The sequence below is a fragment of the Eubalaena glacialis genome, chromosome 19, assembly GCF_028564815.1.
Source record: "Eubalaena glacialis isolate mEubGla1 chromosome 19, mEubGla1.1.hap2.+ XY, whole genome shotgun sequence".
Lineage (NCBI taxonomy): Eukaryota > Metazoa > Chordata > Mammalia > Artiodactyla > Balaenidae > Eubalaena > Eubalaena glacialis.
In genome coordinates, this window is record NC_083734.1 from 57,135,145 (window position 1) to 57,148,759 (window position 13,615).

The 13,615-nt window shown below is 41.7% G+C and overlaps 1 protein-coding gene across 1 annotated transcript in view; it reads right to left on the bottom strand.

Moving 5' to 3' along the window:
* RAB37 (RAB37, member RAS oncogene family) overlaps positions 1-13,615 on the bottom strand; it is a 69,967-nt gene that overhangs the window by 15,976 nt on the left and 40,376 nt on the right. The gene's annotated exons all lie outside the window — the stretch shown is intronic.

The following is a 13,615-nucleotide window of genomic DNA, read 5'->3' on the forward strand; positions in this document are numbered from 1 at the left end:
GCACCCAGAGGCTGATACCCAGTGGGTGCTCAATGAATGAACGAATGAATGAATGGGTAAATGCCTTAGTTTCAAAGTGGACAGTAGCCGCTTTCCAAAGGCAAGCATTCAAGGTCATTGGAAAGGCTTAGGAGATGCCAACTTTAGCTCAACTTGGAAAAACATAAAGACATAAAAAACCAAAAATGTAGAAGCATAAAGATTGACAGGGCCTCCTTAGGTCAGAGCCGTGGGTGCCAGCACTGTTTGCTCTGACTGTGGCGTTGACTCGATAGCAGGGCAAACATGGGGTTATCCATGATGTTGCCTTTGGACCTCCTCTGACTACCGTCCCCCACCCACACTTCGCGAACCAAATTCCATTCAGCTTTTATTTTCCTCCCGGGTTAAAAGGTTCCATTTGTTTGTTGTGTGCAGCGGCTTTAATAATTCACATCTCAAATCTAACTTCCTCAAGCTGGAAGAAGTGCTTCCTAGAGAGAATATTCCAGAATGTGAGGGGTCAATCTGTCCATCCGTGTCCACCTCATTCATTTACTAAAGGATATATCCTTTTCCTTTCCAGGGTGAAGAGTTCTTATCACTTTCTTCTCTCAGATGAAAACAGTTCCGTCTTCTTCCTTTGCAGGGATGTGAACAGAGCTTGGATGTGAAGGCTGGGGTGTCCACGTGCATCCTCCTGAGGACCTTTGGGGTGTGGAATGTGCAGGAAGGAGAAGGGCAGGGGAGTGTCTGTGGATGGCGGGCTGAGGACCGGGAGATGGCTGTCACTAGGCTGCCACGTTTCGGTGCAGAACTTCTGAGAATCCTACATTCAAATCCAGCTTCTGGGTCAGTAGGCCGGTATTTTTGTCAAGGTAGGAAGATCAGATGCACTTGATTGGATAGTTTTTTAAGCTTGATTTAGAACATTAAAATATTGAGACATATGGTTTATGGGCCACCATTTATATTCTAGCCCTGGTCTCCCAAATGTTACGGGTGGGTCTGCCTAATCTATTACCTTAGAGACACAATGGAGTTTCTCTCTCCACTCAACAGCTGCCAGGATTTTCCTGAAGTTTCTCCAGGGGGGTTCCAAACTTTACTGCTTGGAGAAGCCAGATGCCAACCTCAGATCTAGATTTTCTACTCCACCTTCCCTCTTTTGGAGCATTTATGAAACTGTTAATTAATTGTGGTTGTGACAGCTTCGCCACCATTCAGACAAGTGTCTTTGTTCTCCCTTCTTTTTTTTTTTTTAAATTTTATTGAAGTATAGTTGATTTACAATGTTGTGTTAATTTCTGCTGTAGAGCAAAGTGATTCAGTTATATATATATATATATATTCTTTTTCATATTCTTTTCCATTATGGTTTATCATAGGATTTTTTTTTAATTTTTGAATTTTATTTTATTTATGTTTTTATACAGCAGGTTCTTATTAGTTATCCATTTTATACATATTAGTGTATATATGTCAATCCCAATCTCTCAGTTCATCACACCACCACCCGCTCCCCACCACTTTCCCCCCTTGGTGTCCATACGTTTGTTCTCTACATGTGTGTCTCTATTTCTGCCCTGCAAACCGGTTCATCTGTACCATTTTTCTAGGTTCCACATATATGCGTTAATATACGATATTTGTTTTTCTCTTTCTGACTTACTTCACTCTGTATGACAGTCTCTAGATCCATCCACGTCTCTACGAAAGGAATTTCGTTCCTTTTTATGGCTGAGTAATATTCCATTGTATATACGTACCACATCTTCTTTATCCATTTGTCTGTTGATGGGCATTTAGGTTGCTTCCATGACCTGGCTATTGTAAATAGTGCTGCAATGAACATTGGGGTGCATGTGTCTTTTTGAATTATGGTTTTCTCTGGGTATATGCCCAGTAGTGGGATTGCTGGGTCATAAGGTAATTCTATTTTTAGTTTTTTAAGGAACCTCCATACTGTTCTCCATAGTGGCTGTATCAATTTACCTTCCCACCAACAGTGCAAGAGGGTTCCCTTTTCTCCACACCCTCTCCAGCATTTGTTGTTTGTAGGTTTTCTGATGATGGCCATTCTAACTGGTGTGAGGTGATACCTTATTGTAGTTTTGATTTACATTTCTCTAATAATTAGTGATGTCAAGAAGCTTTTCATGTGCTTCTTGGCCGTCTGTATGTCTTCTTAGGAGAAATGTCTATTTAGATCTTCTGCCCATTTTTTGATTGGGTTGTTTGTTTTTTTAATATTGAGCTGCATGAACTGTTTATATATTTTGGAGATTAATCCTTTGTCCGTTGATTCGTTTGCAAATATTTTCTCCCATTCTGAGGGTTGTCTTTTCGTTTTGTTTGTAATTTCCTTTGCTTTGCAAAAGCTTTTAAGTTTCATTAGGTCCCATTTGTTTATTTTTGTTTTTATCTCCATTACTCTAGAAAGTGGATCAAAAAAGATCTTGCTGTGATTTATGTCAAAGAGAGTTCTTCCTATGTTTTCCTCTAAGAGTTTTATATTGTCCAGTCTTACATTTAGGTCTCTAATCCATTTTGAGTTTATTTTTGTGTATGGTGTTAGGGAGCGTTCTAATTTCATTCTTTTACATGTAGCTGTCCAGTTTTCCCAGCACCACTTATTGAAGAGACTGTCTTTTCTCCATTGTATATCCTTGCCTCCTTTGTCATAGACGAGTTGACCATAGGTGCGTGGGTTTATCTCTGGGCTTTCTATCCTGTTCCATTGATCTCTATTTCTGTTTTTGTGCCAGTACCATATTGTCTTGATCACTGTAGCTTTGTAGTATAGTCTGAAGTCAGGGAGTCTGATTCCTCCACCTCCGTTTTTTTCCCTCAAGCCTGCTTTGGCTATTCGGTGTCTTTTATGTCTCCATACAAAATTAAGATGTTTTGTTCTAGTTCTGTAAAAAATGCCATTGGTAATCTGATAGGGATTGCATTGAATCTGTAGATTGCTTTGGTTAGTATAGTCATTTTCACAATATTGATTCTTCCAATCCAAGAACATGGTATATCTCTCCAACCGTTTGTGTCATCTTTGATTTCTTTCATCAGTGTCTTATAGTTTTCTGAGTACAGGTCTTTTACCTCCCTAGGTAGGTTTATTCCTAGGCATTTTATTCTTTTTGTTGCAATGGTAAATGAGAGTGTTTCCTTAATTTCTCTTTCAGATTTTTCATCATTAGTGTATAGGAATGCAAGAGATTTCTGTGCATTAATTTTGTATCCTGCAACTTTACCAAATTCATTGATTAGCTCTAGTAGTTTTCTGGTGGCATCTTTAGGATTCTCTATGTATAGTATCATGTCATCTGCAAACAGTGACAGTTTTACTTCTTCTTTTCCAATTTAGATTCCTTTTATTTCTTTTTCTTCTCTGATTGCCGTGGCTAGGACTTCCAAAGCTATGTTGAATTATAGTGGCGAGAGTGGACATCCTTGTCTTGTTCCTGATCTTAGAGGAAATGCTTTCAGTTTTTCACCATCGAGAATGATGTTTGCTGTGGGTTTGTCGTATATGGCCTTTATTATGTTGAGGTAGGTTCCCTCTATGCCTACTTTCTGGAGAGTTTTTATCATAAATGGATGTTGAATTTTGTCAAAAGCTTTTTCTGCATCTACTGAGATGATCATATGGTTTTTATTCTTCAGTTTGTTAATATGGTGTATCACATTGATTGATTTGTGTATATTGAAGAATCCTTGCATCCCTGGGATAAATCCCACTTGATCATGGTGTATGATCCTTTTAATGTGTTGTTGGATTCTCTTTGCTAGTATTTTGTTGAGGATTTTTGCATCTATATTCATCAGTGACATTGGTCTGTAATTTTCTTTTTTTGTAGTATCTTTGTCTGGTTTTGGTATCCGGGTGATGGTGGCCTCATAGAATGAGTTTGGGAGTGTTCCTTCCTCTGCAATTTTTGGGAAGAGTTTGAGAAGGATGGGTGTTAGCTCGTCTCTAAATGTTTGATAGAATTCACCTGTGAAGCCATCTGGTCCTGAACTTTTGTTTGTTGGAAGATTTTTTTAAATATAAATTTATTTATTTATTTATTTTTGGCTGCATTGGGTCTTCATTGCTGCGTGCGGACTTTTCTCTCTAGTTGCAGCTAGTGGGGGCTACTCTTTGTTGTGGTGCACAGGCTTTTCATTGCTGTGGCTTCTCTTGTTGCAGAGCATGGGCTCTAGGCACCCGGGCTTCAGTAGTTGTGGTGCGCAGGCTTCAGTAGTTGTGGCTCATGTACTCTACAGCGCAGGCTCAATAGTTGTGGCTATTGAGTCTAGGCACGGGCTTAGTTGCTCCGCAGCATGTGGGATCTTCCCGGACAAGGGCTCAAACCCATGTCCCCTGCATTGGCAGGTGGATTCTTAACCACTGTGCCACCAGGGAAGCCCCTGTTGGAAGATTTTTAATCACAGTTTCAATTTCATTACTTGTGATTGGTCTGTTCATATTTTCTATTTCTTCCTGGTTCAGTCTCAGAAGGTTGTGCTTTTCTAAGAATTTGTCCATTTCTTCCAGGTTGTCCATTTTATTGGCATAGAGTTGCTTGTAGTAGTCTCTTATGATGCTTTGTATTTCTGCGATGTCCATTGTAACTTCTCCTTTTTCATTTCTAATTTTATTGATTTGAGTCCTCTCCCTCTTTTTCTTGATGAGTCTGACTAAAGGTTTATCAATTTTGTTTATCTTCTCAAAGAACCAGCTTTTAGTTTTATCGATCTTTGCTATTGTTTTCTTTGTTGCTATTTCATTTATTTCTGCTCTGATCTTTATGATTTCTTTCCTTCTACTAACTTTGGGTTTTGTTTGTTCTTCTTTCTCTAGTTCCTTTAGGTGTAAGGTTAGATTGTTTATTTGAGATTTTTCTTGTTTCTTGAGGTAGGCTTGTATTGCTATAAACTTCCCTCTTAGAGAACTGCTTTTGCTGCATCCCATAGGTTTTGGATCGTCACGTTTTCACTGTAATTTGTCTCTAGGTATTTTTTGATTTCCTCTTTGATTTCTTCAGTGATCTCTTGGTTATTTAGTAATGTATTGTTTAGCTTCCATGTGTTTGTGTTTGTGTTTTTTACATTTTTTTCCATGTAATTGATTTCTAATCTCATAGCGTTGTGGTCGGAAAAGATGCTTGATATGATTTCAACTTTCTTAAATTTACCAAGGCTTGATTTGTGACCCAAGATGTGATCTATCCTGGAGAATGTTCCATGTGCACTTGAGAAGAAAGTGTAATCTGCTGTTTTTGGATGGAATGTCCTATAAATATCAGTTAAATCTATCTGTTCTATTGTGTCATTTAAAGCTTGTATTTCCTTATTAATTTTCTGTCTGGATGATATGTCTATTGGTGTAAGTGAGGTGTTAAAGTCCCTCACTATTATTGTGTTCCTGTCGATTTCCTCTTTTATAGCTGTTAGCAGTTGCCTTATGTATCGAGGTGCTCCTATGTTGGGTGCATATATATTTATAAATGTTATATCTTCTTCTTGGATTGATCCCTTGATCATTATGTAGTGTCCTTCTTTGTCTCTTGTAACATTCTTTATTTTAAAGTCTATTTTATCTGATATGAGTATTGCTACTCCAGCTTTCTTTTGATTTCCATTTGCATGGAATATCATTTTCCATCCCCTCACTTTCAGTCTGTATGTGTCCCTATGTCTGAAGTGGTCTCTTGTAGACAGCGTATATATGGGTCTTGTTTTTGTATCCATTCAGCGAGCCTGTGTCTTTTGGTTGGAGCATTTAATCCATTCACGTTTAAGGTAATCATCGATATGTATGTTCCTATTACCATTTTCTTAATTGTTACGGGTTTGTTTTTGTAGATCCTTTTCTTCTCTTGTGTTTCCCACTTAGAGAAGTTCCTTTAGCATTTGTTGTAGAGCTGGTTTGGTGGTGCTGAATTCTCTTAGCTTTTGCTTGTCTGTAAAGCTTTTGATTTCTCCATCAAATCTGAATGAGATCTTTGCTGGGTAGAGTAATCTTGGTTGTAGGTTCTTCCCTTTCATCACTTTAAATATATCATGCCACTCCCGTCCGGCTTGTAGTGTTTCTGCTGAGAAATCAGCTGTTAACCTTATGGGAGTTCCCTTGTATGTTATTTGTCGTTTTTCCCTTGTTGCTTTCAATAACTTTTCTTTGTCTTTAATTTTTGTCAACTTGATTACTATGTGTCTCAGCGTGTTTCTCCTTGGGTTTATCCTGCCTGGGACTCTCTGCGCTTCCTGGATTTGGGTGGCTATTTCCTTTCCCATGTTAGGGAAGATTTCGACTATAATCTCTTCAAATATTTTCTCGGGTCTTTTTCACTCTCTTCTCCTTCTGGGACCCCTATAATATGAATGTTGTTGCAGTTAAGGTTGTCCCAGAGGTCTCTCAGCTTGTCTTCATTTCTTTTCATTCTTTTTTCTTTATTCTGTTCTGCAGCAGTGAATTCCACCATTCTGTTTTCCCAGTCACTTATCCGTTCTTCTGCCTCAGTTATTCTGCTATTGATTCCTTCTAGTGTATTTTTCATTTCAGTTATTGTTCATCTCTGTTTGTTTGTTCTTTAATTCTTCTAGGTGTTTGTTCTTTAATTCTTCTAGGTCTTTGTTAAACATTTCTTGCATCTTCTCGATCTTTGCCTCCATTCTTTTTCCGAGGTCCTGGATCATCTTCACTATCATTTTTCTGAATTCTTTTTCTGGAAGGTTGCCTATCTCCACTTCATTTAGTTGTTTTTCTGGGGTTTTATCTTGTTCCTTCATCTGGTACAAAGTCCTCTGCCTTTTCATCTTGTCTATCTTTCTGTGAATGTGGTTTTCCTTCCACAGGCTACAGAATTGTAGTTCTTCTTGCTTCTGCTGTCTGCCCTCTGGTGGATGAGGTTATCTAAGAGGCTTGTGCAAGCTTTCTGATGGGAGGGACTGGTGGTGGGCAGAGCTCAGTAAAACTTTAATCCACTTGTCTGCTGATTGGTGGGGCTGGGTTCCCTCCCTGTTGGTTGTTTCACCTGAGGTGACCCAGCACTGGAGCTTACCCGGCTCTTTGGCGGGGCTAATGGCGGACTCTGGGAGGGCTCACACCAAGGAGTACTTCCCAGAACTTCTGCTGCCAGTGTCCTTGTCCCCACATGAGCCACAGCCACCTGTGGGCTAGAGCCCACGAGCCACAACTACTGAGCCCTCGAGCCACAACTACTGAAGCCCACGTGCCTAGAGCCTGTGCTCCACAACAAGAGAAGCCACCACAATGAGAAGCCTGTGCACTGCAACGAAGAGTAGCCCCTGCTCGCCGCAACTAGAGAAAGCTCACACGTAGCAATGAAGACCCAACATAGCCAAAAAAAAAAAAAAAAAGGGGGCATTTGTAATTTTGCAGAGGATGCAAAGGTTTTCCTATAGTTTTTGTATCGACCCTTGCTAAAAACCAGGGCCTAACATTAAATCACATTTCCATAGAGGCCTCTCAATGGGAGCTGGGCTAATGCTGTCTAAATACATTGCTTTCCTGTGACTTTGTGATTCAGGGGAACATTTAGAAACCAAGATGAATGGGGTGGTTACCATGGCTCTTACAGTGGCTCTGAGCGACCTTTTTTTTTTTTCTTTTTTTTTTTAGCATTGGTGTGTTAATTTCTGCTTTATAACAAAGTGAATCAGCTATACATATACATATATCCCCATATCTCCTCCCTCTTGCGTCTCCCTCCCACCCTCCCTATCCCACCCCAGAGACCTTTTTTAACAAGACAGGAAATTTAGATGCCATAAAGAAAAAGATCAATAGATCTGATTGTATAGAAAAAAATACTCTGGTCTACAGAAGATACCAGCAACAAAATCAAAAGACAGAGGGGGACATATATACACTACCAAATGTAGAATAGATAGCTAGTGGGAAGCAGCCACATAGCACAGGGAGATCAGCTCGGTGCTTTGTGACCACCTAGAGGGGTGGGATAGGGAGGGTGGGAGGGAGGGAGATGCAAGAGGGAAGAGATATGGGGATATATGTATATGTATAACTGATTCACTTTGTTATAAAGCAGAAACTAACACACCATTGTAAAGCAATTATACTCCAATAAAGATGTTAAAAAAAAAAGAAATAAAAATGCAGTTACAAACCAAAAAAAAATGAAAAGACAGAGGGAAAATATTGGCAAGACGTATGACAGACAAAGGGTTAAAACACCGAGTAATATAAAGAGCTCTCAAAGGAAAGTCTCAATAGAAAAATGAACAAAGGTTATGAATAGATATATTTTATGTGTGTGTATATATGGTTAGTTTTATGTGTCAACGTGGCCAGGCTATAATCCCAGTTATTCAATTAAACACTAACCTAGAGATTGCTGTGAAGGCATATTTTCGATGTGATTAACATCTACAATCAGTTGACTTGTAAGTCTTCAATAATCTGCATTTGCCTTATCCAGTTAATTGAAAGACCTTAAGAGCAAAGCTGAGATTTCCCTGAGAAAGAAAAAATTATGCCTCAAGATTGTCGTATTGGCTCCTGCCTGAGAATTTCCAATCTGCTGGCCATCCCTACAGATTTTGGACTTGCCAACTCCCACGGTTGTATAAGCCAACTCCTTGAATGAAATCTCTCTTTATAGATATATTTCCTACTGGTTCTGTTTTTCTGGAGAACCCTGACTGATACAAAATAATATACAAAGGTTCGATAAAACTTTGATAATGGTCAATATTGGCTGAGACTTGGGGAAGCAGGTACTCAACACATACATCGTTGGTGGGAGTCTACATTGGGGCATTTTGGAGAGCAGTTGACAATAGCAGAGCTACAAAAGCAAATTCCTTTGACTCAGCAATTCTATGGCTTTGCTTGCAAAAGTACACCAAGATATGTGTACAAGGCTGCTCGTTGTAGCATTTGTAGGAGCAAATAATTAAGCAGTTGGTATGGGTGAAATAAACTCTAGAATGTACATGCAATGCAATATTGGGAATGATAAAAGAATGAGGAAGATCTGTATGTGCTGTTTGGGATAAACTATATTATTAAGCAAAAGAAGAAGGGGCAGAGAAGTCTGCTTGTATGATGACCTATGTGTACTTCACTTAGGTATATATGCTGGTTTTGCATAAGCTTTTTAAAATACTTACTTAATTAATTAATTAATTTTGCCCACGCCTCACACAGCATGCGGGATCTTAGTTCCCTGACCAAGGATCAAACCCATGCCCCCTGTAGTGGAAGCACGGAGTCTTAACCACTGGACCACCAGGGAAGTCCCACACATTACTTTTGTAATCTGAAAAAGTCTGTGTCTGTGTTGGGGAAGCATGGTGAGCTAGGACAACTCTGGTAAAATCCAAGAAGAATGCCAACGTTTAGCCTAACTGTTGCTTAAAAATACTTGATTTTATTTTTGCAAATAAATCTAGCACACTAAAATGTGCTTAAAAAAGGATCAGGCTCTTTGGGCAAAGGGAGCCTGAATAGCAGCTATTCCGTTTCGTCAATTTCAGCAGGTGTTGTGCACCTTGGATACCCGAGGAGCGGGCAGCAGAGATGACAGACACTCTGTTCTGAAAATCAAAGAACCCTTTCATCTTCTGATCCTAGTAGGGGGTAAACTCACTCTCTGGAGACCTATGTTTTTCTCAAAAAGAAGTTTTGCCCCTGCCTGAATTCCTGGACAAGAGCTTGGTTGAGACTCAGTTTCTCATTCCATAGACTGCAGACTAGAGGGGCATTAGACCTGGAAAATGTTCAACGCCAGTGTTATCAGTCACTTGCTTTGTTAAATCAGTTTCCAGTTCACGATAACACATTCTTTCACTTTTGCGGAAGGTTTTTTTGTCTTTACTCAGACAAAACTATAATTCGAAAAGATACATGCACCCCTATGTTCATAGCAGCACTATTTACAATAGCCAAGACATGGTAACAACCTAAATGTCCACTGACACATGAATGGATAAACAAGATGTGGTACCTATACACAATGGAATATTACTCAGCCATTAAAAAGAATGAAATAATGCCATTTGCAGCAACATGGATGGACTTAGAGATTATCACGCTAAGCGAAGTAAGTCAGAAAAAGAAAAATACCATATGATAACACTTATATGTGGAATCTAAAACATGACACAAAAGAACATATCTACAAAACAGAAACAGACTCACAGACATAGAGAACAGACTTGTGGTTGCCAAGTGTGGGGGGCAGGGAAAGATTGAGAGTTTGGGATTAGTAGATGCAAACTATTATATATAGGATGGACAAACAACAAGGTCCTACTGAATAGCAGAGGGAACTATATTCAGTCCTGTGATAAACCATAATGGAAAAGAATATGTATATGAATAACTGAATCACTTTGCTGTACAGCAGAAATTAACACAACACTGTAAATCAACTATATTTCAATAAAATTTTAAAAAAAAACAGCCTTGGAGTGGATACCCTGAAGACAAGGAGCTCAAGGGTGCTCTGTTTTATTAACTCTTTGATGCTGAACTTCTTCTTCATTGTCAGCACTGAACAGAATCAAAGGGCAGCTGGCTTCTTTCTCAACCTCTCCAGCAGGAAGCAGGATGGCATGCTTATACGAGCCAGACCTGGGGCTGAATCCTGGGTTTGCCAGTTATTAGCCATGTGACCTTGGACAAGGTACTTGCTCTCTGAGCCTTGATTTCTTTACCTGAAAAATAGGAATAACATCACCTTTCCCCTAGATTTGTAGTGAGGGTTCAATACGGTAACTATGTGAAATATGGAGCGTAGCACATAGTGGGTAGAAAAGATGGAGTGAGGTTGGGCCCAAGGTGAACCGAAAGGGTTGGGGACAGTTGCTGAGAACAATTATGGTTTATGACTGGTTCCTAGGTGCTAGACAGAGTTTCTTAGCAGAGGTTACATGGCTAGGGGAAGAATGACAATGCAGTAAAAATGGTTCATTTGTTTATTCATTTTCCACCAATTACTTTATTGAGAATCTACTAAGTGTTAAATGTGGTTTTAGCCACTGGGGATACAGCCCTCACAGATCTTCTAATCCAGAGTGGGAGAGACCCAACGAACCTGATGTTTTCAATACAGGAGCTCCTTCACCTGTGAACAAGTTAGGTTCTGAAAAGACTGTAGTTTGCAAGTCCAACGTGACGAAGAGGAATTTGTGGTCATAGTCTCTGGAGGCATTTCCACCAAAAAGAAATGTGAGCTGGTTCTACTCTCCAAAGCTTTAAAACCATCCTTTTTTTTTTTTTTTTTGGCCATGCCACGCTTCTTTTTTTTAATTTTTTAAATTAATTTATTTATTTTTGGCTGTGTTGGGTCTTCGTTTCTGTGCGAAGGCTTTCTCTAGTTGCGGCAAGCGGGGCCACTCTTCATCGCGGTGCGCGGGCCTCTCACTATTGCGGCCTCTCTTGTTGCGGAGCACAGGCTCCAGACGCGCAGGCTCAGTAGCTGTGGCGCACGGGCTTAGTTGCTCCGCGGCATGTGGGATCTTCCCAGACCAGGGCTCGAACCCGTGTCCCCTGCATTGGCAGGCAGATTCTCAACCACTGCGCCACCAGGGAAGCCCCGTGCCACGCTTCTTGCGGGATCTTAGTTCCCTGACCAGGGATTGAACCCCGGCCCACAGCAGTGAAAGCACCGAGTCCTAACCACTGGACCACCAGGGAATTCCCTAAAACACGGATGACTCTAGTGGTCCAAAGGCTGTTCTGATCTGAACCACAGCGGGGAAGAGGTGAGGGTGAGAGTCTTGAGACAGGAGGGGCAGGACAGGCCATCCTTGAGGAGCTGCGAGGAAAAGTCAGAAGGGCAGAGAGGATTGGAGTGAACAGAAACCATGGGGCAGCTAAAGCTGCAGAGTGGAGGGAGAGGCAGCTGCTGTCAGGGCGGGTCTGGATTTTGTGGGGTCTTCTTTTAGTTTTCGATTGCCACAATAATGCCGCAATGGACTGTCCCAAACTCAGTGGCATGCAATAAGTTTGTGAATGTGGCAGTTTAATCTGGGTGGTCCTTCTGGCCTCAGGTGGGCTCCCTTGCATGTCTGGGGGTCAGCTGGCTGTTGGCTAGGGCCGCCTGGCTCCGTTCCACCTGTCTCTCAATTCAGCCACTGGTTAGCCTGGCATGTTCTCATGGCAGAAGCAGAAGAGCATGAGAATAAGAGGAAGTGCAGGAGGCCTCCGCAGGTTGGGGTTTGGAAATGGTGCAGCATCACTTCTTTCCTCCCTTCCTTCCTTCCTTCCTTCCTTCCTTCCTTCCTTCCTTCCTTTCTTTCTTTCTTTCTTCCTTCCTTCCTTCCTTCCTTCCTTTCTTTCTTCCTTTCTTATTTTTGGCTGCATTGGGTCTTCATTGCTGCACACGGGCTTTCTCTAGTTGGGGCTACTCTTCATTGTGCTGCACGGGCTTCTCATCGCAGTGGCTTCTCTTGTTGCAGAGCATGGGCTCTAGGCGCGTGGGCTTCAGTAGTTGTGGCTCGCTGGCTCTAGAGCGCAGGCTCAGTAGTTGTGGTGCACGGGCTTAGTTGCTCCACGGCATGTGGGATCTTCACGGATGAGGGATTGAACCCGTGTCCCCTGCATTGGCAGGTGGATTCTTAACACTGCACCACCAGAGGAGACCCAGCATCACTTTTGCTGCATTTTCTTGGGCAAAGTAGATCCTAAGTCTGGCCCAGACTCAAGTGGAAGGGGGAGAGACTCTGCCTCTTTGTGAGAAGAACTAGGGGATCAAAGGGTAGATATCCAGGGTGGGACCATCTATCACAGGCCTGAGGCTTATACAATGTTGGGGGCCCTTTTTTAGAAAAAAAGGATCCCCAAATTATGAATACAAAATTTGATATAGGGGTCTGGTCAAGTGAGGGGTGCTGACACCATCGGATTCGTGGCAAATTCACCTCTTCCTCACTTTCACAAAGAAACAAGAATCTAGCCACCCCAGTGAGCAGAGCTGAGAAGGGGAGCACAGCAGAGCCACTGTCATGCTGGTGGCAGAGCCCAGAGTGAGGCTCCTTCAGCCCAGGGGTGCCTGGATTCTGGACACCCATCTGCTCTGGTCCCGGTGAAGTCTGGCTGAACGCTGTTTGCTGTTGTTCCTCCATGGAGAGACTTAGATCCTTGGTTTTCTTCAGTTCCACCTGGTTTAGACTTTGGTTTTGTAATTCTCCAGTGGGTCTTGGAACAGACATCTCGTGGACCTTCTATTCCAGAGTGGGAGAGACTCAACGAAACTGGCCCTTTCAATACAGGAGCTCCTCCCCCTGAGAACAGATTGGGTTCTGAAAAGATTGTAGTTTGTTAGTCCAATATGACCTAGAGAAGTAGCTCGAGCAAGCTACTTGCTCCTTGTCACCAGGAGAACCCGATGATTGCATCAACACACACACAAAACACACATACTACATATGTGCACACACAGCACTAGCACGCACAATGCATTACACACTTGTAACACAGCTCCCACACATGGGCCCACATACAAACAGGAACCCACCACACATGTGCTCATACATGCACGCGCACGTGTGCACACGTACACATATTCACGCACACACACACAGGTGCCTCGGGGCAGGGGAATCTCAGACGACCCGTCCAATTCCTTCCTTCGCAGACGGGGACATTGGAGGCCAT